This window comes from Castor canadensis, chromosome X (genome assembly GCF_047511655.1).
Source record: "Castor canadensis chromosome X, mCasCan1.hap1v2, whole genome shotgun sequence".
Classification (NCBI taxonomy): domain Eukaryota; kingdom Metazoa; phylum Chordata; class Mammalia; order Rodentia; family Castoridae; genus Castor; species Castor canadensis.
This window is the reverse complement of record NC_133405.1, coordinates 93,262,543-93,290,320: the sequence shown is the minus strand read 5'-3', so window position 1 is coordinate 93,290,320 and position 27,778 is coordinate 93,262,543. Positions and strand designations below refer to the sequence as shown.

The window sequence follows — 27,778 nt, the reverse complement described above, 5'->3', positions numbered from 1 at the left end:
ATCAATAATGTAGACCTCCTGAACAAAACAGTAGCCAATAAAGTTCAGCAGTATGCAAAAATAGTAATATCCCACAACCAAGTAGGGTTTATCCTAGGAATGCAAACTTGGTTTAATACTCAAAAATTAATCAAGACAACTCGCCATCTAAACATTCTAAATAAGTAAAACCACATGATAATTTGGATAGAACTGGAGAACATCATCTTAAGTGAAGTTACCCAGGTTCAGAAAGCCAAAGACTGCCTGTTTTCTCTCATATGTGGAATATAGGCCCAACACTAATGCAAGCAATATTATGAAAAACAGATCATGCTAAGGGGAGGTCACTAACAAGAGAGGAAAGGTAAAAAAAGGAAGTCAAGAAGGGGAATATGGTTGATGTACTCTCTACACAAGAATGAATATAGAATTTTTAAACCTATTGAAATCACCATAAGAAGGGGACTAAAGTAGGACAAAAATAGAGGGGATGAACCAATTAGGTTATAGTACATGAAAATGTCACAATGAAACTCCCTGTATAGCTATCTTATACAAAGAAAAATGTCTTTTTTCAGAAATGGAGAGCAGGAAGGCAAAACAGGTCCTACCTGGGGGTTGGCACCAATAGAAAGGGAAGACATAAAGAAAGGGCGTAGGAGGGAGGATGTGGTGGAACCACTATGTACTCATGTATGAAAACGGAAAATGAGACCTGCTGAAACTATTCCAGGAATGAGGGGAGATGAAGGAGAATGAATGATAGAGAGGGTGAATTCGACTATGATATATTGTAAGAATTCTGATAAATGTCACAATGTACCCCCAGTACAACAATAATAATTTTAAAAAAGAAAGAAATTTGCCAGTTGGAAGACCTCATGAGTACGTTTGATGGACCTTTCCAGACCTCCTTGGGAATGCAGTTCCAAGGAAGTCAAAGTGAAGAGAAGAGGTTAAGGGGGAAATGGCCTGACATTTTACAAAAGCATTCTAATCTCAAGAGAAAGTGGGAGAAATCTCTGGGATCTGTTGATGATATAGGGCCCACAAAACAAGGCCAACCACGTAAATGCCAAAGAACTATATAAATATAAAGGGGGGAAGTGATAAAAATAAAGGATGGCCCAACCTTTCTGATCTTTCTTTGTAGAAGCAGCTAGTATCTTAAACTGGGACTATTTTTGAGCACCAACACTCATTAGAAATAAACATTTTCATTGAGAGTAGCTCTGTTCTTTATCTCTGTTTATAGGCAAAGAGCTAGATCTAAATACAAGAGCTCTGACATTGAGTTTGTGCTACGTAGAAAAGCACTGGAAACTAATTGGGTTAAAAATTAGTGTTCACAGGCTTCAAAGCGTCTGAATTAATTCTTTGCTTGAGAAGGCACTTCTTAAACAAATAATAATTTTTAAATTAAAAACATATTTCCATTCTTAAAAGCACTACTAGTGCTTCATGATTCATGAATACCAAAGTTATTGACGTGGAAAGATCTTGTGACCAAGTACTATCAGAAATAAGGCTGTGATTTTTTTTTTATCTTGAGCTTGCATTTTTCTTTCAGAGAAAGATTTGGCCCTACTGGTACTAGAGCTATCAATATGTAAACAAGTTGTGCAATTTTCATATTTCAGGCATTGATTTTTTCTTTTGAAGAAAGATATGACCTTGCTGTACTAAAGTTCACAATGCTTAAATAGCAGATAAAAGGGCAAGACTCGTAAGTGATAACATGCTCAGAGCTGAGAGGCTTTTAACAGTTCTTTCCCAAAGTCTGGATTTTCTTCCTCTCATCTGAGCCAATTTAAAATCTTAACAAGAGGTTAATGCTGCTGCAGTGATAATGGAACTACACAGTCCCCATTTCTTTACTAAAAATCCTATATTAAGTGATTTTCTTTTTGGTGGTACTGGGGATTGAACCCAGGGCCTCGCACTTGCTAGGCAAGTGCTCTACTTGAGCCACGCCTCCAGCTCCTTTATTATGTGATTTACATTTATACATTGATGACTGGAAAGTTTTATACTAAAAATCTTTTCTTTAAACAGAACAAAAACTCATAGGTAAAAATCTTGGTTCATAAGGTTGGTTTTAATTCATGAAAAGTAACTATATGTTTCATCCCTAGAGTGAACAAATAATTTCTACATATCTATCTCTAATACAAAATTGGTGATAAAGTTTAGCATATCTGGCTCCATGCAAAAATATGGATATTTTCACCAAACCTGGAAGATCTAAAATTCTCTATAGGTGCAAATTCCTTAATTTGCCATTTGCTTTCACATGGAAAAAAAACACCAGTCTCAGTGTATGCCATGTATGTGTGAAAATTATTTAGAATGATGTCAAGGGTAACCTGGATGTATTAAGGATATAGGATTGTTGGCTAGAGATGTAGCTCAGTGGAAGAGCTTTTGCATACCATAGGAAAAGCCCAGGGTACCATTCCCAGCACCACACACAAAAAAAAAGGATGTGAAATTTAACTGTAATGTGCTATAATCAATTTGTGCTTTTTTCTTTTGTGAGTTTGTTTTCATGAAGCAAGTCAATATTTTGAAAATTATAGGACCTTATATAAATTGAGCGGCATGAGATGAGTGGATAGATTTTTAGATTGTTATTATTTGGCACATCTCCATTACAATTCTTGATAACATATTTGCTGAGATTTATGATGGGCTTTGATGGCTCTAAAATAGAACAACACAGAAGCCACGTGAGCCAACAAAGAAGCCAAGGTCCTATGAAAAATTGCTCAAACTGCCTATTACAAATAAATGAACAGCAGCACCGGTGATGAAAAACAAGAAGAAAAGAAGGAATAAGTAGTAAGACTCAGAGGACAACACCAAGACTGTTCTGGCACTTGGGAGAGGTTTAGTCAAAACTTCACAAGCTGGACCTAGACCTATGTATGTATGTATGGCATGAAAACTTCATAAGCCAACGTTTGCCTAGTTATTCCTTTTCATTAAGTGCATAAGGACTCTATTTTGATACTAGGTACCCTACGCCATCAGAATTCCCTGAGGCTCAATGGTAGGAGGTTAAAATTTCTTTCCAGACTGCAAGTATAAAGATTCATCCAAAGTTGTCTGCCTTGTAGCCTATTTTGTCAAGGAGTGAAAAAGTGGACAGTTCTGAAGCTGGCAGCACAATATTTCGAGTAAATGGGAGGATATAAACAAAAGAACACTAAACATGGTGAGCACAAATGAAAAATGAAGAGAACAAATTATTTAAAATGTCATAATAGAACTAGACAAGAAAGGACTTGAAATTAAAGTGAAAACATCAACTTGAACTCACACCCTTAAAAAGCTTCCACTTTGTCACTTAAATTACTTAAACTGCTTCTCCCTACCAACAGTAGTCATGTGGAAAATTCTAAAATACCCCAAGTCCCCAGATCTTATACTTTTCCTTGCCAAATGGAATCAGGGTTATTTGGGTGGCAGACAAAAGAAAGCAAAATGTGTCTAGAACATCTTGTCATAGAATAAGGATGCTTTCATAAATGATTGTGGAGCATTAAAGAAAAACCAAAGGCAAAATTTAAAACTACATATTGTTTGACCCAATAACTCTACTTACAGGAATTTATCTCATAAATGTACTCAAATATATATAAAAGGCAAATAAATGCACTTCAGCAATGTTTACAATAGACCCAAATTCTACTAACTAAGGACTGGTTTAAAAATGATAAAAATAAAAAAGGACTGGTTAAATAAATTGTGGTATGCAGTCATGTGTCACTTAATGGATGGGGATACATTTTGAATAATCTGTTGTTAGGTAATTTCATCATTGTGCAAACATCATTTAGAAACACAAAAATTAAATTAAAACATGGATTTTTTTTGGTGGGACTGGAGTTTTAACTCAGGGCTTTGCATTGGCAAAGCAGGAGCTCTACTGCTCCAGTCCATTTTACTCTGGTTATTTTGGAAATGGGGTCTCAAGAACTATTTGTCCAGGCTGGCCTCCAGCTATGATCCTCCTGATCTCAGCCTCCCAAGGTGCTTGGATTACAGGCACGAGCTACTGGTGCAGGTGAAACATGGATTTTTAATATGTTAAATACTGTAATCTAGAGGTATCTTCTAATAATCAAGTAGAAACAATTTGAACATTAAATAAATGATACAGTCAGTGAAATCTATAACAACAGACTTCAGTACATGATATCAGCTAAGCAAATAAAGTCCTTTGAAAATGATTGTTCAGGGGAGGGGAAGGAGAATGGTGGAGGGGGTGAATCTAATTAAGATATATTGTAAGCACATAATGTCACAATGAACCCACTCTGTGCAACTAATATGTGCTAATAAAAAAAGAAAATGGTTGTTCACTGATGTGACCACAGCCTAGGGAGATGCTACAGAACAGTTTGTGTGAGTCACAGTTTCATATTTACCAGATGATATATCTCATACATCTCATGCTTTTTGAGTCTACTGATTGCATCAAGGGACCACATATTTACATTGCACTGAGGTGTTTTTAAATATGGTTAAATATCAATCCACAGGCACTCTGGATATAATCCCCAAACCTACTAAATAATAATAAAGGAACAAAAACATGTACACTCACTGGGGAAAAGAGAGTGGGAAAAACATAACAATAGATGAGATATTTCAGAAATTTGGGGAAAGTAAAAAGCAGACAGATGAGGAATAATTAACTGGGCAGATGAGAGAACACAGTAATTTGAATGCCTCCAAGAAACAAGACATTTTGACCCACCCCCATCAAACTGAAAAAAGTTTAGGAGTTGGAGGCACAAAGTACTTTGGAAAATAGAAATGAAGCCTGTATATATAGCGATCAGACACTCGAATTTTCCCCCTGCCTTGCAATTCAATGACTATTCTACAACATTCCTGAGGTTTATTCTCAGAAAAAATTGAAGTTGAGAGGTTTTAGACATGGAGACATCAAGCATAGCAGAGACTGGAGTAAAACCCAGGGTTATAAACAAAGGGATAAAAATCAAAGTTGACATGTGTGACAGTAGAATCACAGCCCCCTTTCATTGGCCTTCTTCCAGAATGTTGGAGTCTGGTTTATATCCTTCAAGCAGGAATCTAGAAGATTTTATATGGTGTGATTAAAGACCTCAGAGAAAAGACCTCCAGATACAAAGATCTGAATTTTCTCTTAGTGAAGAAGCTGTCTTGCCAACATAACAACCTTGGGAAAAAACCCAATAGTTGACAATTCCCTGTCATCCATATATAATTTTCACTTAGCTTCTCAGTGCATCTTTCTGCAGCAATGACTTATTAAAGCTCTTTTGAAATAAGAGACAAATGCAGAAAATAGAAAAAATGAACCCATAGGAGATAGAGTAAATTCAGGGAATAGAAGAAAACTTTCTAAAACTTTTATAAATATTTTCATAGAAACAAGAAAAGACATTGAGCCTATGAAACTAAATCTAGATGCACATTTTTACAAAGCAATAAATGAAAAAGTTATAGACATTTCTAGTTTTAGTTTTGTAAGGAACCTCCATAGTTATTTCCATGGTGGCTGCACTAATTTACGTTCCCACCAACAGTGTATGAGGATTCCTTTCTCCCCCGCATCCTCAGCAGCATTTGTTGTTGTTTGTTTTCTTTGATCATGGCTATTCTGACTGTGGTGAGATGGAGTTTTGATATGCATTTCCTTTATGACTAAGGATGGTGAACATCTTCATGCATTTATTGGCCATTTGTACTTCTTTTGAGAACTGTCTATTCAACTCATTTGTCCATTTATTAACTGAAATACTTGTTCTTTTGGTGTTTAGTTTTTGAGCTCTTTATACATCCTGGTTATTAATTTCTTGTCAGATGAATAGCTGGCAAAGATTTTCTCCCATTCTGTGGGCTGTCTTTACATTCTGGTAATTGTTCCCACTTGATGTGCAGAAGCTTTTTAATTTGATGTAATCCCATTTGTCAATTCTTGCTCTTATTTCCTGAGCTATTGAAATCTTATTTAGGAAATAATTGCCTATGCATATATCTTGAAGTGTTTTCCCTATTTTTTCCTCTAGAGTTTCAAATTTTTATGTTTTCCATTAAAGTCTTTGATTCATTATGAATTGATTTTTGTTCTGCCTATGGATACCCAGTTTTCCCAGCACCATTTGTTGAAGAGGTTGTCTTTTCCCCAAATGTATATGTTTGGCCCTTTTGTCAAGAATCAGATGACTGTAGGTGCATGGGCTTATTTCTGAACCTTCTATTATTTCCATTAGTCTTCATGTCTGTTTTTATACCAACATCATGATGTTTTTATTGCTATGGCTCTGTAGTATAGTTTAAAGTCAGGTCTTGTGATTCCTCCAGCATTGCTCTCTTTGCTCAGGATTGCTTTGGCTATTCAAGGTCCTTGTGCTTCCATATGAATTTTAGGAATTTTTTTTCATTTCTGTGAAGAATGTCATTGAATCTTTAGATTGCTTTCAGTAATATAGGCATTTTCACAATATTAATTCTACCAATCCAAGAACATGGGAGGTCTTGACATCTTCTAATGTCTTCTTCAATTTGTGTCCTTTGTGTTGTATAGTTTTCATTGTAGAGGTCTTTCATCTCCTTGCTTAGATTTCCTGGGCATATACCTAAAGGAATGTAAGTCAGCATACAATAGATACCTACACATACATGTTTATTGAAGTACAATTCACAAAAGCCAAGTTATGGAATCTGCCTGGGTGCCTCAACAGATTAATGGACAAAAAAAACTGGGGTATATATACACAACTGGGTATCATTAATGGTGTTCATTTAGTAGACTGAACGGGTAAGATATGATTATTTCTAATGCTGTTGACTAAGTTCAAAAAGACACTAAATGTTCTTGTGAAACATGATTACGATTCATAAAATTAAGCCAAGCAAAAATTTTAAAAAAGAGCTATAGGAGACTAAAGGTAAAATTTTCAAATAAGACATTGGCTAGAAGGAAATACTTCAGAAACTAGAGCAAAAGTATTAAATGGAAAATAGTAAATAAAATGTAAGCAAATATGCCAGGTGCCTGTGGCTCACACCTGTAATCCTAGCTACTCAGGAGGCAGAGATCAGGAGGATCATGTTTCAAAGCCAGCCTGGGCAAACAGTTCACAAGACCCTATCTCAAAAACACCCAACACAAAAAAGAGCTGGCAGAATGGCTCAAGTAGTAGAGCACCTGCCTAGCAAGTGTGAAGCCCTGAGTTCAAACTCCAGTGTTGCCAAAAAATAAATAAATAAAGTAAGGAAATAAGAATATCTATTTAGGAAGCCCATCAATTAACTAACAAACTACCAGAAAAAGAGCCAAGAATTGGAAGAAAGGTAAATACCAAAAGAGAATACAGAAAAAAATTTCCAGATGTTATGGGTCTGCAGATTGACAGATATATCTCTATTTCACAGCATACAAAAAAAATCAAAGTTTATGGTACAAGCCAGGCACAGTAATATTGCCTATAATCCCAGCTATTCTGAAGGATGAGGCAGAAAATTCAAAAGTTTCAGACCAGCCTGGGCAACACAGAAAGGCCTAATCTCAAGAAAAGCAAAGAAATATAAATAAATAAAATGTAATTCAAAGGACACCATCAAGAAAGTGAAAAGATTCCCACACTGGTAGATCACTTCTGTAATCCTAGCTACTCAGGAGGCAAAGATCAGGAGGATCGCAGTTTGAAGCCAGCCCAGGCAAATAGTTCTTGAGACCTATTTTGAAAAAACCCATCACAAAAAAAGGGACTGGTGGTGTGGCTCAAGATGAAGGCCATGAGTTGAAGCCCTACTACCGCAAAAAAAAAAAAAAAAAAAAAGGGAAAACACAATACCAAAAATGGGAAAAATATTTAAAAACCCTATATATGGTAAGAAATTTTTAGTAAATGCAATGTATAAAGCACACAATTTAGCAATAACAAAACAAATTACCCAATTTTTAAAAGGGGAAAATGATTTCAATAGACATTTTCATGAAGGAAGATACAAGAAGATATCCAAAGGACCTACAGGCATATGCAAAAATGCTCAACGCCATTAGACATCAGGGAAATGAAATAAAAAACCATAAGGAGGTACTACTTCACATTCACTAGGTTGGCTATTATAAAAAGGATAAACATTAATATTGGTGAGGATGTGGAGAAATTTCAACCCTCATACATTGCTGGTAGGAATGTAAAATGTCATACGTAGTTTTTAAAAATTTTATCGTTTTTACATTTACTCACATGTGTATACATTGTTTGGGCCACCTGCCTCCCACCGCCCCCCACACACACTTTGAAAAAGCTTGACAGTTGCCCAAAAATGTTACATTCTGATCCTAGATATATAACAAAAAGAATATAAAATAGGTAGTAAAACAACTACTTATATGTAAATGTTCATGGTAGCATTATTCCTAACAGCCAAAAATGGACCCAAATATCCATCAACTGATGAATGGATAAATAAAATGTGATATATCCATACAGTGGATTATTTGGCCATTAAAAGGAATGAAATACTAAATGAAGTACATGGTACAACGTGGGCACACCTAAGTTTCATAATTTATATGATATTATTTATATTAAATGTGTATAATAGGCAAGTCCATACAGACAGATAATAGACTAATGGCTGCAGGGGACTGAGGGAGGATTTTTTAATGGGTACTGAGTTTCCTCCTGGGATGATGAAAATGCCCTGCACTTACAAGTGGTGATTGTTGCACATTCTGTGAATATTCTAAAAACCAATGAATTATTCAAAGAATGAGAAAAGCATGAGTAACCAAATAAAAATATGAGCACTTGTGTTTCCAGACCAGATGGAATTGATTCATTTCTCCTTATTTCTCTAGCTAACTCTAACTGTAAACCCTGGACATCATACATAAAACAATCCTGAGATGACTCTGGTCCTTGGAGGAAGGATGGTGAACTGTCTAGGGATCTCAAGCCTCAAGGAATGGCACTGCAGTGAGTTCCCGGGCTCTACATTTTCCTCCTATATCTCTTGAATATGCACTGGAGAAACCCAAAATGCCAATGGGCACAGATTTAAAAGTTCACATAGTAATGACAAGGCACCCCTTCCTGTTGCTACCATAATGACTGTAATAATTACGTTCTCACCAGTGGTGTATGAGGTTTCTTTTTCTCCATCTTCTTACCAGTATTTGTTATTGTTTTATTTGGTTTTGATTTAGTTTTGATAATAGTTATTCCTACTTATGGGAGGAAGAGGGTGAATGAAGGAGATGAAGGTGAGGCAATATGGTTGATGTGCTTAATATACATATACAAAATAGAATGATGAAACCTCAACCAAAAAAAATAGTCATTCTAACTGGGGTGAGATGGTTTCTCATTGATGTCTTGATTTGCATTTCCCTGATGACTGATGATATTGAGCAGTATTTTCATATATTTGTTAGCCATTTGTATTTCTTCTTTTGAAAGTATCTATTCATATCATTTAACATCTTTTGATTGAATTAATTTGCTTCTGTTGTTAGGGGTTTTTTAGTTCTTTATATATTCTAGATATTAACCCTCTGTCAGATGAATGGCTGGCATATATTTTCTCCCATTCTGCAGGTTGTCTCCTCACTGTTTATTTATTCTTTTGCTGTGCAGATGCTTTTTAATTTGATGCAATCCCATTTGTTAATTGTTGCTTGTGTTTCCTGAGCTACTGGAGTCCAAATCAGAAAATCATTGCCTGTACCAATATCTTAAAGTGTTTCCCTACATTTTCTTCTAGTAGTTTCAGAATTTTGGGTCTTAATGTCTTTGATCCATCTTGAGTTGAATTTTGTGCAGTGAGAGATAGGAATCTCATTTCAGTTTTTTGCATATGGATTTCCAGTTATCACAGCACCATTTGTTAAAAGAGGCTGTTCTTTCTCCAACATATGTTTTTGGAAATTTGCTCAAGAATCACTTGGCTGTGGATGCATGGATTTATTTCTAGGTTCTCTGTTCTGTTCCACTGGCATATTTGCCTCTTTTTATGACAATACCATGCTGTGTAATGTTCTGTAGTGTATCTTCAAATCAGGTATTGGGATGCCTACAGCTTTGCTCTTTTTAGAGTAACCCCTTTAAAACTACATACATACACTTTAAAAAGCAAAGCAAAAGCCAAGTATGGTAGTACATGCTGGTAATCCCAACATTCAGGAAGTAGATGCAGGAGGATCACAAGTTTGAGGCCAACCTCAGCTACATAGTGAGAACTTGTCTAAAAAAAAAAAAAAGCAAAACAGAATTCTACTGGCATAAAACTGACACACAGACCAATGAGACCAGAAGTAAACCCACAAATTTATAGCCAACTGATTTTTTTATAAAGGTGCCAAGAATACACAATGGAAAAAGGATACTCAGAAGTGGTGCTGGAGAAAATGGATATCCACACGCACAAGAATGAGACAAGCTCCTATCTCTCACCATGCAAAAAAATCAACTCAAAATGTTTTAAAGACTTATATGCAAATGATTTTTTAGAGAAAATCTCAAAAGTACAGATAATAAAAGCACAGACAAATGGGTTTATAGCAAACTAAAAAGCTTCTAATAGCAAAGAAAAGAGTAAAAAAGCAGAATCTACAGAATGGAAGAAAGTATTTGCAAACAATATGTGAGACAAATGATTAATATCCAGAATATGGAAGAAACTCCAAAGACTAAATAGCAAAAAAAAAATCTACTTTTAAAGTGGGTTAAAAATATGGGTAAACATTTCTCAAAAGAAGACACACAAGCCAGGCGCCAGTGGCTCACGCCTGTAACCCTAGCTACTTGGAAGCTAAGAGGATTGCAGTTCGAGGCCAGTCCACGCAAACGGTTTGCAAGACTCCCATCTCCAAAATAACCAGAGCAAAATGAACCGGAGGTGTGGCACAAGTGGTAGAATGCCTGTTTTACAGCGAGTAGCCCTGAGTTCAAACCTCAGTCCCACAAAAAAAATGACCCCCATACAAAAGAGCAAACGCAATAATACAATAAAGTAAAGACAGTCTTTTCCAACAAATTGTTCTGGAACAACCACATGTACAAAAGGGAAAAAATTAATTTAGACACAGACCTTCCACCCTTCACAAAAATCAGCTCAAAATATTTCCTTTAGGTATATATTCAGAAGTGAGATAGCTGGATCATATGCTATATATAGGTAGTTTTTTGAGGAAGCACCCTATTGTTTTCCATAATGGCTGTCCTAATTTATATTTTCCCCTACTGTGTATAGAATTCCCCTTTCTTTTTGTTGCTTGTTGCTGTTGTTTTGTTGCCGTTGGTGGTACTGGTGGTCACTACCACCAGTGGGAGCACTGGGGTTTGAACTCAGGGCATGCTTGCTAGGCAAGTGCTCTACCACTTGAGCCATGCCCCAGTTCAGGTTTCCCTTTCTCTCCATCCTCATTAGCATTTGTTATTTCTGTTGTTCTCTTTTTGATTGCAGTCATTCTAACCGGAGGAAGATGGCTAATAATATGGAGCAGTTTTTTCCATGTATTTGTTGGTCATTTGTATTTCTTTTTTTAAGAACTGCCTATTCAGATCATTTGCCCATTTTTAATCCTGTCTTGTTTTAGTTATTGTGCTGTTAAATTTTTTAGTTCCTATATTATCTGGATATTAATCCATCAGATGAATAGTTGGCAAATATTCTCTCCCATTCTGTAGGCTGCCTCTTCACTCTGTTAGTTGTTTCCCTTTGCAGTGCAGAAGCTTTTAAGTTTGATGTAACCCCATTTGTCTATTTCTGCTTTTGTTTCCTGTGCTTTTAGGGTCATACCATTTCCTATTGCAGTATCTTGAGTGTTTCTCCTGTGCTTCCTTCTACTAGTTTCATAGCGTCAGATCTCTCTTTTTGTGGGACTAGGGTTTTGAACTCAGCACTTTGCACTTGCTAGACAGACACTCTACCACTTGAGCCACACCTCCAACCCACCAAAAGAGCTATTAACACTCAACTGTAAGAAAATAAATAGCTCAGCCTTTTTTTTCTCAGCAGTACTGGGGTTTGAACTCAGGTCTTCATGCTTGCAAAGCAGGCACTCTACCAGTTGAGCAACACTTTTAGCCATTTTGCTCTGGTTATTTTGGAGATAAGGATCTCACAAACTATTTGCCCAGGCTGGCCTCAAACCACAGTCCTCCCTATCTCAGCCTCTCAAGTAACTAAGATTACAGGTGAACCACTGATGCCCAAACAACTCAATCTTAAAATGGACAAGATACCTGAATGAACACCTCAGCAAAGAAGAGATATAGATGGCTGTGTTTCAGTACCCATTACCCATATTCCCTTTATTCCTTTCCCTCACTTCCCAACCTCTGTAATCACTACTCTAAATTCAGATCAATGCCTTTCAGCTTCCACATACGGAGAAAACACGTAGTACTTGTCTCTGTTTCTGGCTTATGTCACTTATTTCAACAATGAAATGGCATTACACACCTATTAGAATGGCCAAAATCCAAAATACTGGCAATACCAAATGCTGGGGAGGACATAGAACAACAAAACTCTCATTTGCTGCTCATAGGACTGCAAAATGGCACAGTCACTTTGAAAGTTTTTTAGTAGTTTCTTACAAAATTAAACATACTTTTACCATATGATCCAGTAATTATCCCCTTGGTATTTATTCAAACGAAATGAAATTTATGTTTATGAAAAAATCTACACAAAAAGTCCATGCAAAGGTTTGTATAGAGGCTTTATTCATAAATTTTAAAACTTGAAAACAATCAAGATGTCCTTCAATGAGCAAATTAGCACATTCTGCAACATCCATAGAATGGAATGTTATTCATCAATGAAAAGAAATGAGCTCTCAAAGCACAAAAAGACAGGGTTGAAACTTAAATGCATATTGCTAAGTGAAAGAGGCAGTGTGAAAAGGTAACAATGATACAGCATTCAGGAAAAGATGAAACTATATAGACAGTAAAAAAGATCAGTGGTTGCCAGCATTTCTGGGAGTCCAAGGGAAGGACAAATAGGTGCGGTACAACAGATTTTAGGACAATGAAACATTGTAATAGTGGATAGGTGTCATTACACCTTCGTAAATCCCCTAGAATGTACATGACAAAGAGTGAACCCTAATGTAAACTATGGACTCTAGCTAAGAATAATGCATAAATATTGACTCATAATTATAACAAATTCACCACACTAATGCAAGATATTAATAATAGGGAAAATTGTGGGAGAAAGTGAGAAAGAATGGCTATATGAGAACTCACTACTTTGCATTCAATTTGTCTGTAAAATTCAAACTACTCTAAGATAGAAATTCTATCAATTTTTATGAGGCAGAATTTCACTATGTAGCTCAGGGTAGCCTTGAACTCACAATTGTCTTGCCTCAGCCTCCTTTTATATCCATAAAAAACAAGGACATAATGGGAGAAACAGTCAGAACTGCAATTGTTGACATCGAAAGGAAGGACAGGGTACATGGAATAGTGGGATGGAGGATTTTTTCACTTATGAGCCTTAATGATGTGCTAATTATTTAATACAAACTAATTTTTAATTACTTTCATAAATAACATAATTTGTTTTTAAAGAAAAAAAACATAAGGTCATAGAATGGCCATCATTTATCATTTCCTAGCAAATTCCTTTGATATTTGTTTAAATGGCCAACTTGGATTAAATATCTCTACATTTACAATTAATGATATTATAGTTAAGTGTTGTGGTTCAGTAGTAGAGTGCTTACCATGCCCCAGGTGCTGGGTTTGGTCTCTAGCACTGCAAAAAAAGGAGTTTTTAATGGCATTTATTTCCACAAATATACAAGGAATATACAAAATCTCTCAGAAACCACTGAATACAGCAAGGAAGCATGGAAGGGCTAGGGAAGGATGGTTGGCATTCACTGGAGTCCTCCCCTAAAATTAACACAACTTCTGTCCCTGAATGTCCAGAGACTTCATAAAACAATTTGAGAAATTGTTGGACTCTCAAAAGAAAGCTCAGATATAATCACAGACCAATCTCACTTATAGATATTGATGCAAAGTAAATGAAATATTAACAAATAGAATCCCAAAGTAAATTAAGAGTTAAAAATGAGTGGGAGTCATCAGAAGAGTCTATATATTAGGAAATATATATAATATATTAATAGGCCAGGTGAGAAACTCTACATTATCATCTCATAGGTGATACTGTAGTAGTGGATAGCAGTCATTACATCCACAGAGAACATACAAGATGAATTTAAGAAAATTCTACAGGTGTTCCTGATTTATTTTTCCAGGAATGGATAGTCCCTTAATATAATTTTTATACTACATATTCCTAAACAAAAACCAGTATCATGCTAAATAATGAAATGTGAAAATATCTGTTAAAGTCAGGAAAAAAAAATCCCCATCGACACCTCTATTAACATTCTGAAGGCACTACAAAATACAATTAGACAAGAGAATTAAATGAGGCAGGTGTTTGAATAGCTAGGGGCAAAACAATCTCTATTTCTTGATTATATAACTATATAATTTGAAAACCTAAGGGACTATATGGAAAACATATAATATGAATAGAATTTAATGAAGCATGTATAATTGCTATCCCATTACCAGTTCCAAAAATAAGGGGAAATTTCCTTCACAATAGCAACCAAAACTAGAAATAAACCTAACAGGGAATATTCAGAATATGTATGAAAAAAACTTTTTTTTTTGGTGGTACTGGGGTTTGAACTCAAGGCCTCATGCTTGCTACGCAGGCACTCTACCACTTGACCCATGCCCCCCCAGCCCTAAAGAAAACTTTAAAATTCTGCTGAGTAACATAAAAGACTTGGATAACTAGAAAAACATACTTTAATCGGCAATTGAAAGACTCAATATTACAAAGATGACAATTTTCTCTAAATTAGCCTATAAATCCAACATAATCCCTATCAAAATACCAGTAGGTTATTTTGTAATGATGTTAAGGTTCACCTGGAAGAATAAATATGTGAGAATACATAGAAATATTCTGTAAAAGAAGACAAAAGCACTATTGCCCCAATATGAAAATACATTCAAAATTAACATGTTATAATTAAAACAAGGTGGCACTGGTCCATACATAGACCTCTGGATCAATGGAATAGAAAAGAAAGAGCAGAAACAAACACAAGTACATATGAAGGCTCCATATATGGTAAAGATGACATTTCAACTCAATATGTCAAAAATTATGACTCCGTAGATGGTACTGAAACAGTAGACTTAAAAAAAAAAGAAAAAAAGAAACAGTAGACTTAGCAATGAGAAGGAAAAGAGGGTTACCTGTCCTAAATCCCACCTCAAAATAAATTCCATATAGATGGAAGATTTAACTGTAAAACTGAAACCATGAAAGTACTAGCAGGAAAAATGGCTAAATCATTTTAATATCTAATTTGTGAAATGAAGAAAATTTTATTAAGCATAAAAGGAAACCCAGAAGCCATAAAGAAAATGACTGACGAACCTGACCATATAGGTTTAAACAAAATTTATCATTTCATATAGAACAAGCAAAGCCAAAAGACAACAATGGGTGTGAACATTTGTGCAAATGCATGTAGACAAGAATATTTATTTTAACATTACTTCTTATAAAAAATGGGGAAAATAACAGTTATTAAGCAGGGTCTGATTACATAACTGGTTCATCTACACACTGCAACAGTACAAATTTATTTTGTTTTTATGAAGTAGATTTATATCTACTGACAGAGAAAGATGTTAATGATAAACTGTTAGGTGTCATACAAAGAAAACAAGTTGTAGAACATTCACTGCCATAAAAAAATCATATGTTAATATTGATTCTTATATAGAGAGATATATGCCTTTTTGTATGTGCATAGGAAATATCTGGGAAGATGTAAATGAAACTTAAGTTAATATTTCTGGGGATTCACATTGGGAGAGAAGAGGGTTGGACAAGGTCTTCTTTTTTGGCTTATATATTCATTCATTCAACAAATATTAATTTGAACTCTATAATGCAGCAGCACTGTCTTAGGTCCTGGGAATAAAGGTAAAGCCTCTGGTCTCATTTTTGAAAGAGAACCTGACAATAAGCAATTACATAAATGAATAACACAATGAAAAGGTCCATGTGGGAAAAACCACAGTGATATGACAGAGAGCTGAGGGGGAACAAGACAGGTGGGGGATTTCATGTTGTGTGGTTGGGCAAAGGCTTCTCTGAGGAAGTGACAAATGATCTGAGACCTAAATGATATGAAGGAGCTAGCCACTTGAAAATCAATGGGGAAAACATTCCAAGAAAGAACACTTACTGCAAAGAACCAAGAGTAAGAACAACCTTGGTGGTTTCCATAGAGGACCATGTAACTGGAACTTAGAAAATGAAGAGTCAGAGGAGCTCATGACAGTCAAATCACATAGGATCATGTCTGCATTTTCTTTCACCTTTTTAAAAATAACAAGCTTGTGGTAGATTTTAAATAACAATATATTAATGCTATAAAAATAAATTAAGAGAATCAGCTAGACCGACTCCCATTGTTTAGTCAAGTTAATCTCACTAAGCCTCAGTTTCTTCATTTGTAAAATGAGGAAAAGTACACTCACCTCCAAGGACCGAAGTGCAAATTAAATTAATCTATGTAAAGGGCTGTTTTGGTTAGGGTTCTTTTGGATGCAAGGAACAGAAACCAAGTGAAGGTTGATCAGGAAGCAGAAATCCAAGGGCAAGAAGTCAAGTACAGATAGAGCTCATTATGCCTGGTGCTGCAGGAAATGTCTAGATGAGGCATGGGCCTCTGCTCTACAGCCTTGTTGTTAATATAACTCATCCACATTACGTGTCTGTTTCTCTCTGTACATCTACCCCGTGCTTCTTGCTCGGCCAAACCACCTTTAACTGCTCCCCTAGAAATTCAACAAACACTTAACCTAGTCCATAACACCCCCACCCCAACCAACATCCTGGTGTATTAGAACTGTCAGCTTAGCTCCACACAACTAACTGGCAACTCCCTTGTGGATCTCTTATTTCACATTCCCAAGAGAGCAATCTGATTGGCCCATCTCATCTATTAAAGCTTGCCATACAATCACAGGTTGTGAGACTAAGCTTGGATCAGGTGCTGTACCCTAAAGTAGGGGGTGGTACCTTGTTACTCCTTGCTTGACCATTTGGCAGGAACTGTAAGTAGAGTCTGTGGACACACACACACACACACACACGCAAATGCCAGGGGTGAGGGGGAGCTGTGGTGTAAGGATGGCAGGCCAGAAGGGGCTTCTTTGAGGAATGAATGTAACAAAGTGACTGGCACATGATAAGTGTTCAACAAATGGTCATGATGATCAACACTAACATTATGCCACCTCTTACAGGAAGCCTTCCAAGCAGTCTCATGCTTCCCAAGTACCCCTCCCCATCAGAACTGCAACTGCAAAAATCAATGGAATTCCTTCATACAAGACAGACTTCTAAAGCTTTCTAGGTGTGCTGCGCACTAAGAGGGGGATACACAAATGAATCGGGCCCTTATCCTGTCCTCAAGGAGCTCCCATAGAAGTACCAGGTAAAAGACAATCTGAGCAGAGATCCTCAGACAGGGAGCTCTGGGAGTTCAGAGAAGGGCAAAGACTCTTGTTTATCCATATGTATGCCTGTCTCCTGGATACCTCCCTTTTAGATGTCCCAAAGGTACCTTGAACTAAACATATTTAAAACTGATCTCATCTGCTCCCTTCCAAACCTGTTCCTCCTCTCAGATTCTGTCTCAGGGAGGCAAGTTCATCCAACACAGTTGCTCAAGCATGAAACCTGAGCTGCACCCTCTCATAATGTCAGCTGTTGCAGTTGCTAAAGTTGTCCCTGAACCTTTGGTGTGTGTTTGCCTGCCCCAAAGGTCAAGACTAATAATAAACTTGAGCATTGCTACAGGACAGGAAAATTAAAACCAGCTTGGAGACAGGCAAGACCCGGAGTCACCAGAGTTGATTTCGGATTTGGCCTCTGATGTCAATGGGTATGATCCCTTTCAGAAAACCAGGTTGACAAAAACCTAAAAAATGTTCATGCATTTTCCCGGTGGTTGTTGTCCTAAATCAGTATCTATCTGCCTCCAATCCCAAAATAGGAAAAGCTCTAAACATAAAATTATCCCCTGCAAGGCTATTTGTTTCCTCTGATGATCAAGAAGTAGGAAGTAGTCTTAATATCCAACAAGAGGAGAAGGGTTAAGTGAACCGTGGCACAGCTGTCTGATGGAACATTCTACAACTATTACCGAGAGATGACGGCTGTGGAGATTCTATAGCAACAGAGAAAAATTATTATGCTGTAACTAAGGATACAGGGTTATGTGTACTCTCCGATTGCAACAATGTAAAAACTGCGTGGGCTCAGGATCTGCTAGTGGACATTTAAATTTTCTTCTCTATGAAGAGAAAAAGGCCTAAATTTTCTTTAGGTCATTTATAAATACCCCTGAGCTATTCATTTATTTAGTCTCTTCTTTCAGTCTTCAACTGTGCCCTTTTTGTACCAGGCCCTTCACTTCCGTGCTTGTGATTCAAAAGTGAATCAAACACTATGCATTTGCTGTGGGATGTCAGGGAAGTAAAGGTAACAGGTATAAAAATAAACGTTTCAAAAACATATGGGACAGTCTGCGTGGAACCCATCTGCAGAGGTGTGCAGGCACGGTCACCCCCTGGCGGCCACCCGACTACTTGCCCTTGGGTGGCTGTAATGTCCGCCTGGACAGCGGCTTCCCCTTTCAGGGGCCCAGCCCCGGGCCTCATTCTCCTAGTGTCCAAGACGCCTCCCTCTGGGGCCCCCTATCTCTCACAACGCGTTTCGGCCCTGGCCTGGCCTGGACTTAGCCCACCGGTTACTCTCTGGACCTCCTCCCACTCCAAAGCCTCGTTCCCGCTCAGAACTGCAAAATTACGTCATTGTCATTTGCTCGCATGCGCCCTCACCACTGGCCAATTGGGGCACCCCTGCTGCAGGCAAGGCAGAGCTTCGAGCTCCGGGGTTCTCACTATGAATTTTACAGTAACTTATTAAGAGGGAAATGCAGGCAAACTCGCGGTTCTAACAGACAGCGGGATCCAAGAAAAGTTGCACACCTTTCGTTCCGCCATTGTTCCACCCACTTAAGAGCTAGATTAACGCTGCCGTTTTTAGACTCCTTTAGGCCTCCGTCGTCCGTGAGTGGGAAATGAACCCCGCCCCCTGGACGTCCTACTCGTCGCGCGATACCCGGCGACGCTTGCGTGTGCACGCACACCCCACTAGGGCGGAACCAACGCAGGGCTGATGTAATCAAGACGGCGGGGGAGGGGGTAAGGGGGGGGACGTCGGATGAAGGGGGTGTGGATCATCTCAGCAGCTTATTAAAACTTTAAAACGCACACATCCTGTTGCCTAGGCAATCCCATTTTTACAGAGATACATACCCAGGACTCCGAGAGCAGGGCATCTTAAAATACAGGGCTACTTAAAATACAGATTGCTGGGACTGGTACTAAGAGATTCTGATTTACTAAGTTTGACATGCCTGAGAATTTGTGTTTCTGACAAGTTCCAGGGCATTGCTAATGCTACTTGGTTTAGGAACCACACTTTAAGAACCTTTGATCTAAAAGTTGAAATAACTGTAAGGAGCCTGTATAAACAAGTATAAGCCTTGTTAATTTGTTTGCATTAATGAAAAATTGAAAGCATTACTGAGGAGTAAGGGTGATTGATAAATAGATGGCATTATCAGTTAAAATGTGCTATATATTTATAAACTCACATGGTGGTGATGGCTGTGGTGGTGATAGCTAATATTATTGAGCACTTCCACCGTGTCCAACACTGTGCTTAAGACTTTACATAAGTTGTCATTTTCTACCGCCAATGCTCAGGAATATGGACCCTTTCTAATTCACCATGTATTTCCAGTCCAGGACAGGATCTAGCACCTAGGATCTTGTCAGTAATATTTGTAGTTTTATATGAGAAGAATCAGTCCCAATTTGATGGAGAAAACAGAAATACAAGCAAAGGAAGGCTGTGGGAGCACAAAGGAGAAGACTGGACAAACTTGCAGGAGGAAGTAGGACCTGAAAGGTAGGTAAGAATTTGTCTAAAAGGAGGAAAAGGCCACCTGTGGCAAAATGAGTGAGTGACAAAACACCCATTCCTAGTTTGTGTAACTTCACAGACCAAACAACATTTTAAAAATTGTGAGGAATGGATAAAATATTGCCAAGGAAGAACACTAAAAACAAATCGCTGCCTCTTATCACCATTATTTCCAAAAAGAAGGAACAATTTGCTGATGGTGTGGCTAAAGTGGTAGAGTGCCTGCCTAGCAAGCAAGAGGCCCTGAGTTCAAATCCAGTACTGCCAAAAAAAGAAAAAGAAAGAACAATTATGTATAATCTCGGCGTAAAAGACCAACCTTTTTGCTTAACTTTTATTATGAAATTTTTTCTAACGTAAACAAATGTAGAAAGAGCTAATGAATCCCTAAGTACCTATCACCTATTTAACAATTATTGATTTATGGGCCATTTTTTTACATCTATGCCTGCAATGCACACTCTATCCCAGATTACTCTGAAGAAAATCAGACATCGTTTTTTCCATAAATAAAAATATAAAGGATTAGTTTTAAAAGCATTAATCATGACACCAAAGAACATCTACAATTTAAGAATAATGTCCTAATATCATGAAATAGTATTTCAGATTTCTTTGATTTACACATATTTTATTCAGTTTCTGTACAAAATAGCAACTAAATAAAGTAAAAGAGAAGACCTTAAATCAAATACATTTTATGGAAAATTCACTACAGTGTTTTCTTTATCTTCATTTTACTGCAGACTGGCAAGAACTTTGTCAGCCACTTGTGCAGGACCATAGATGAGTACTGGGAACTATTGGTATAGCATTCATTCACACAAGAATAGATAGTAACACACACGTAGGCACAGAGCATGGCATTTGTAAGGTGACACAATAGTAAACGAGGCAGACCACAGGGGGAGAGCCAGTAAGAGCAGGGAGGGAGAAAGGAAAGGGTGACAAGGGGGGTGAATATGATTGAAATACATTATATACATGTATGAAAAATCACATAATGAACCCCACCAAAAATGCTCAAAGGAGAGGGGAGGAAAGAGGTGGGCTAGGAAAGAATAATACATATGGGTGAATTTGATCAAAGTACATTATATGCATATATGTAAATGTCACAATGAAACCCCTTTATACAATTAATTTATGCTAATTATTTTTTTAAAAGCAGACACAGTCCCTGTACTCTTGGAGGCAGCGTTCTAGTAAGGGTAATAAACAATAAGCAAATCAACAAACTCAGAATATAATTTCAGAGTCATGATAAGTATAATGAGAAAGAATGAAAGGGAAAGAAAAGGAAGGAAGGGAGGGAGGGAGGGGGAGAGAGAGAGAAAAGGAAGGAAGGAAGGAAGGAAGGAAATAAGACAAAAAGTGATGCAGGCAAAATGACAATGTGGGTACTTCCAAGCTCTTGTTTCCCTACAGAAACATGGAAATGCAAGCAGAAACTGACAGAACAAAATTTATCAAAACTCTGGAAAACTGTCAAAGGTTTATAGCAACTAAACAAACAGTGAATAAAGAAAAGGCAACTTTAAAATAATAGGAAAGCTTTATGACATTTTCACTTGTTCCTGTCCATATCCTTCCTAGTGGTCTTAAATAGGAAAGCCCACATTCCCATGTGGCTCTCTGATCTCTAGATCTGGAGAAAACAAAGCAGACTTGATGTGCAAATTATTGTGTGTGTGTGTGTGTGTTCTAACTTGCTTAACAGCAAAAAGACTGACACAAGTCATTGATTTCTCACCTCGCTCAGAATTGACCTGGAAAAGGGCAAGGATTACTCAGAATCAATTCAAGAAAAACAGGAACATGCAGATGTCTGAGGGAAAGGATTACAGTCAAAACATAAACTAGACCGCTTAAAGCTGGGAGCAGAGCTGAGGAGAGTATCCTTGAGAAATTAGGATTTTCAAAAGCAAAACATATATGGTGGAATTTAGAAAGCCATGCGCATGCCTGATGCAAGACATATGCTCAGAAAAGAGTGAGAAGACCAAAAGCTTTCACAATGAACTGATTCTTAGGCTCAGTGCAAGCCTGAGTAAATATTGCCCTAGAACAGAAAGACTCTACAAAGATAAGGAGATGGGTTTTTTTACTCTTGGAATTTTTTTAATTTGTTTTTTGGTTTGAGAGGTTTTCATTTGTTTGTTTTGGGGTATTAGTGTTGGCTCTTGATGTTTAAGATAATCTCTATCAAAATACTACCTGAGCACCAACTAAGGAAAAGAGAGTTCAGTGAATACACATAAGGAATACAGTCTAAACAAAATTTGTTTAGAAAAGTCCCTAAGCAAACAGAATTCTATGGCTTTCAAAAATAAATAATCGACAAACTCAGAGGAAAAGGGAGCATCTAATTTACAGCATTAATATTTTATGAGTTTGAAATGTATGGTTTTCAACAAAAAAAATCACAATGCATACAAATAAATAGGAAAGTCTAGCCCAGTTAAAGGAAAAAAATAAATTGATAGAAACTATCCCATAAGCAAGCGCAGACATCAGATTTACTAGAAAAACACTTTAAGACAACTGTCTTAAATATGCTCAGAAAGCTAAAGGAAAACATGGGCAAAGAGCTAAGGAGATCTGGAATATTCTGGACGAGAATACCAATTTAAAAGAAACTACTCTGGGCATGTTAGCCTTTAATCCCAGCACTCAGGAGGCTGAGGCAGGAAGATTATGAGTTTGAGACCAGCCTGGACTACACAGTGGGTTCCAAACCAGCCTAATCTACATAGGAAGACCCTGTCTCAAAAAAAAATAGAAAGTACACAAAGGAGGAGCCAAAAAGAAATTTTGGAGGTGAAAAGTATAGTAACTGAAATAAAAAAAAATTCACTAGAGGCAGCTGAACAGCAGCTCTAAGTATAAAGATCAGAACAGAAATAAGTCAAATACAAAATAGAAAAATCAATAGAACTAATTGATTTAAAAAAATAAAATTAACAAACTCTTTACTAGAATAAGAAAAAAGAGAGAAGACTAAAATACATAAAATCCAAAATTAAAGTGGCAACAGTACCCGAGACACCTCAGAAATAAAAAGAATCATAAGGGACTATTATGAACAATTACATAACAAAAATATCATAATCTAGAGGAAATGGGCACATTGCTGGGAAAATGCAACCCTACCAAGGTTGAATCAGGAAGAAACAGAAAGTCTGAAAAGACCAATAGTGAAGAAATTAAAAAAAAAAAAAGAAAAGAAAAGCCCAGATCTAATGACTTTACAGCTAAATCTTACCAAACTTCAAAGAGGAATCAATATCAATATTTTTTAAACTCTTGCAAAAGTTCTGGAGGGAGTATTTCCTAACACACTTTATACATTAGCCAAAGACCACTAGAAAAGAAAAGAAAAGTTACAGGACAGTATCTCTGATGAATATTAATGCAAAAGTCCTCAATAAAATATTAGCAAATCAAACTCAACAACACATGAAAAGTCAAATGGGATTTATTGCTGACCTGCAAGGCTGGTTTAACACATGCAAATGTGATCCATCATATCAGCAAACTAAAAGAAAAAAATCTACATGATCATATTAATTGATGTAACATCCTTTCTTGATGAAAACTCTTAAGAGTTTAAAAATAGAAGGAATGTTACTCAGCATAATAAAAGTCATAAATGAAAAACAATATTTAGCATCATAATCAATGGAAAGAAACTGAAAACTGTTCCACTAAGATCTGGTATGAGGCAAAGATGATTACTGTCTACTCTTGTCACCTCCACTCATTATAGTACTGGAAGTACAATGAAGATCAATTAGGCAAAAAAAAGAAATAAGGCATCCAAATCAGAAGGAAGTAAAATTGTCTTGATTGCAGATAACATGATCTGATATGTGGAAAACTCCAGACTCCACCAAAAAAAACCAAAACCTATTAGATCTTAAAAATAAACTCAATACAGTTACAGGATATAAAGATGATGTATGCAAATTCATGCCATTTCTGCATGCAAATAACAACCTAGCTGGAAAAGAAATAATGGGCTCTACCACTCAAGTGGTAGCAAGCATGAGGCCCTGAGTTCAAACCCCAGTGCTACAAAAAAGAGTCTATGTTACCTAAAACAATATATACATTCAATGTAATCCCTATCAAAATCCCAATGGCAGCCAGGTGCCAGTGGCTCCCTCACATTTGTAATCCTAGGTACTCAGGAGGCAGAGGTCAGGATTGCAGTTCAAAGCCAGCCCTGGCAAATAGTTTGAGAGACCCTATCTTGAAAATACCCAACACAAAAAAAGGGCTGGAGAAGTGTCTCAAGTGGTAGAGTGCCTGCCTAGCAAGTATGAGGCCTTGAGTTCAAATTCCAGTATAGTAAAAAAAAATCACAGTCATTCTTCACAGAAATTGAGAAATAGCTTTTTATTAGCACAGATTAAGTGTACATTTTAATGGGGTTAAATGTGATATTTTCACACATGCATACAGCATTTGCTGATCAAGTCCAGCCTCCCTTTACCCACCCTCCACTTACATAACCCTTCTCAATCTGTATTAATCACTATTTACATTCAACTTTAATTTTTTAGCTTCCACATATGTGAGAGAATGTGCAATACTGTGTTTCAGTGTCTGGCTAATTTCACATTGAGCATAATGTCCTCCAGTTCCACCCACTTTGCTGCAAATGATAGGATTTCATTCATACTCAAGGCAGAATAATATTCCAGAAACAATTAATAGAGTGAAGAAACAACCTACAGAATAGGAGAACATATTTCCCAACTATTCATCTAACAAAGGGTTAATACCAGAATATGTAAGAAACTATAAAATCTTTAATAGTTTAATGAACAAGTAATCCAATTAAAAATGGGCAGATGACCTGAATAAATGCTCCTCCAAAGAAGAAATACAAAAGACCAACAAATGTATGAAAAATGCTTAATATCATTAGCCATCAGGGAAATACCAATCAAAACTACGAGATTCCATCTCGCCCCAGATCAAATGGCTAAAAGTCATATGCTGCTATAAAAGACCTTGAATATTCAAAGCGATTCTGAGAAAAAGAAAAATTTGAAGCATTTCACATCCTAATTTAAAATTATATTACAAAATTCTACTAATCAAAACAATAGGGCCCTGGCATAAAAAAAAAAGACAGACATATAGGGCTGTGGACATGGCTCACCTGGTAGGGCACCTGCTTAAAAACAGACACATAGGACAATGGAATAGAATGGAACCCTCAGAAACAAGTCCAAACATATATGGTCAATTAGTTTGTGACAATGGCACCAGGAAAATGCAATAGAAAAAGGATGGTGTCTTCAATAAATGGTTCTGAGGAAACTGGACATCCATATGCACCAGAATGAAACTGAACTCTTACCTTGCATTGTGTGCACAAAAATCAACTCAATATGGATAAAAGACCTAAATGTGAGTTCTGAAACCATAACACTGGAAGAAAACACATGGGGAAAGCTTCTTAACATTAGCCTTGGCAATCATTTCTTGGATATCACACCAAAACCTCAGGCTACACAAAGGCAAAAATAAATAAATGGGACCATATAAAAATTTAAAAAACTTCTGCACAGCAAAGAAAATAATAAACAAAATTAAAAGGTAACCTATAGGCTGGGAAAAATATTTTAAACCATATATCAGATAAGGGGTTATTTTCCAAGAGTTATAAAGAACTCATACAACTCAGTAGCAAGAAAACATCTAACCTGATTTTTAATAGGGCAAAGGACTAAAATAGACATTTCTGCAAAAATGACATAAAAAATATCTGAAAGGTACGTGAAAAGGTGCTCAACATCACTAATCATCAGGGAATCACAAGTCAAAGCCACTATGAGATATGGCCTAACATCTGTTAGGATATCTATTATCAAAGAGACAGAAGATAACAAGTGTTGGTGAAGGTGTAAAGAAAAAGGAACACCTATACATTATTGGCAGGAATGTAAACTGGTGCAGTCATTATGGAAAATAGTATCGAAGCTCCTTAAGAAATTAAAAATAGAACTACCATACGACTGACCCTGCAATCCCTCCTCTGGGTATACTCCCAAAGAAAATGAAATCACTGCCAAGTAAAGATAACCTCACTCCCATTTTTTAAATTTATTTTTTATTATACATATGTGCATTCAATGCTTGGGTCATTTCTCCCCTCTTCCCACACCCCCTCCCTTACCCCCCACCCCCTCCCTCCCCCCCTACCCCCTCAATACCCGGCAGAAACTATTTTGCTGTTATCTCTAATTTTGTTGAAGAGAGAGTATAAGCAATAATAGGAAGGAACAAGGGTTTTTGCTAGTTGAGATAAGGATAGCTATACAGGGAGTTGACTTGCATTGATTTCCTCTGCATGTGTGTTACCTTCTAAATTAATTCTTCTCCAACTAACCTTTTCTCTAGTTCCTGGTCCCCTTCTTCTGTTGGCCTCAGTTGCTTTAAAGTATCTGCTTTAGTTTCTCTGCATTGAGGGCAACAAATGCTATCTAGTTTTTTAGGTGTCTTACCTATCCTCATATCTCCCTTGTGTGCTCTCGCTTTTATCTTGTGATCAAAAATCATATGTTCTCCCTCATATGCGGACATTAGATCAAGGGCAAACACAACAAGGGGATTGAACTTTGATCACTCCCATTTTCATTGCAGCATTATTCACAATAACCAAAATATGGAAACAACTTAGGTGTCCATCAGTGGACAAATGGATAGAGAGCCTGCCATTTGCCACAACATGGCTAAAACTGGAAGGCATTAGTCTACGTACAAAGTATGTTTTCTGACCATAATGAAATAAAGCTAGAAATCAATAATAGATTTTAATTGTTGAAAAAATACCCTTAAACAACCAATTGGTTAAAGAAAAATATTATAAGGGAAATTTTTAAAAATTTAAAAACACATGAAAGTGAAAATTCAACATAGCAAAACTTATGGAATGCATTGAAGGCATCCTATGACGCTGAGGGAATGAGGGGGGAAATTTATAGCTTTAAATGTTACATTTGAAAAAGAAAGCTCTCAAATCGGTAACATAACATCCTTTTTTTTTTTTTTTGGTACTGAGGTTTGAACTCAGGGCCTACACCTTGAGCCACTCCACCAGCCCTTCTTTGTGATGGGTTTTTTTCAAGATAGGGTCCCACGAACTATTTGCCAGGAGCTGGGTTCCAATGGTGATCCTTCTGATCTCTGCCTCCTGAGTAGCTAGGATTAAAGATGTGAGCCACCAGCACCCAACAGTAATGTCACATCTTGAGTAACTACAAAAGAAGAGGAAATCAACCCCAAATCTAGAAGAAAAAAAAATAGAGCCAAGATAAATTTTTAAAAGAGAATCAACAAAACCAAGAGCCATTTTTTGGTAATCAACAAAATTGATATTTTGACCAAGAAAAAGACAAAATGACCAAGAAAAAAAAATGAGAGAAATAACTTTGGAAAGAGAAAGGGAACCAATGGGAGGTAGGAGAGGGGACAAGAGTGAGTAATGAGGGAGTGATAAATATTTCAAAAAAAGTCAAAAAACTTTCCAACTGTGAGAGACTGCAGTTGGATTATTTTATTAGCAGTATATCCTGTTGAAAAAGCTATTTTTAACTCAATAAAAGTAGTTTATTTAAGTCCCAAAATAAAAGAC

The 27,778-nt window shown here is 36.8% G+C and overlaps 1 pseudogene; it reads right to left on the bottom strand.

Moving 5' to 3' along the window:
• The window catches only part of LOC109675687 (ubiquitin-associated protein 1 pseudogene), a 31,845-nt pseudogene extending 12,881 nt beyond the window's left edge, over window positions 1–18,964 (bottom strand).
• Between the last annotated feature and the right edge of the window lie 8,814 nt (window positions 18,965–27,778).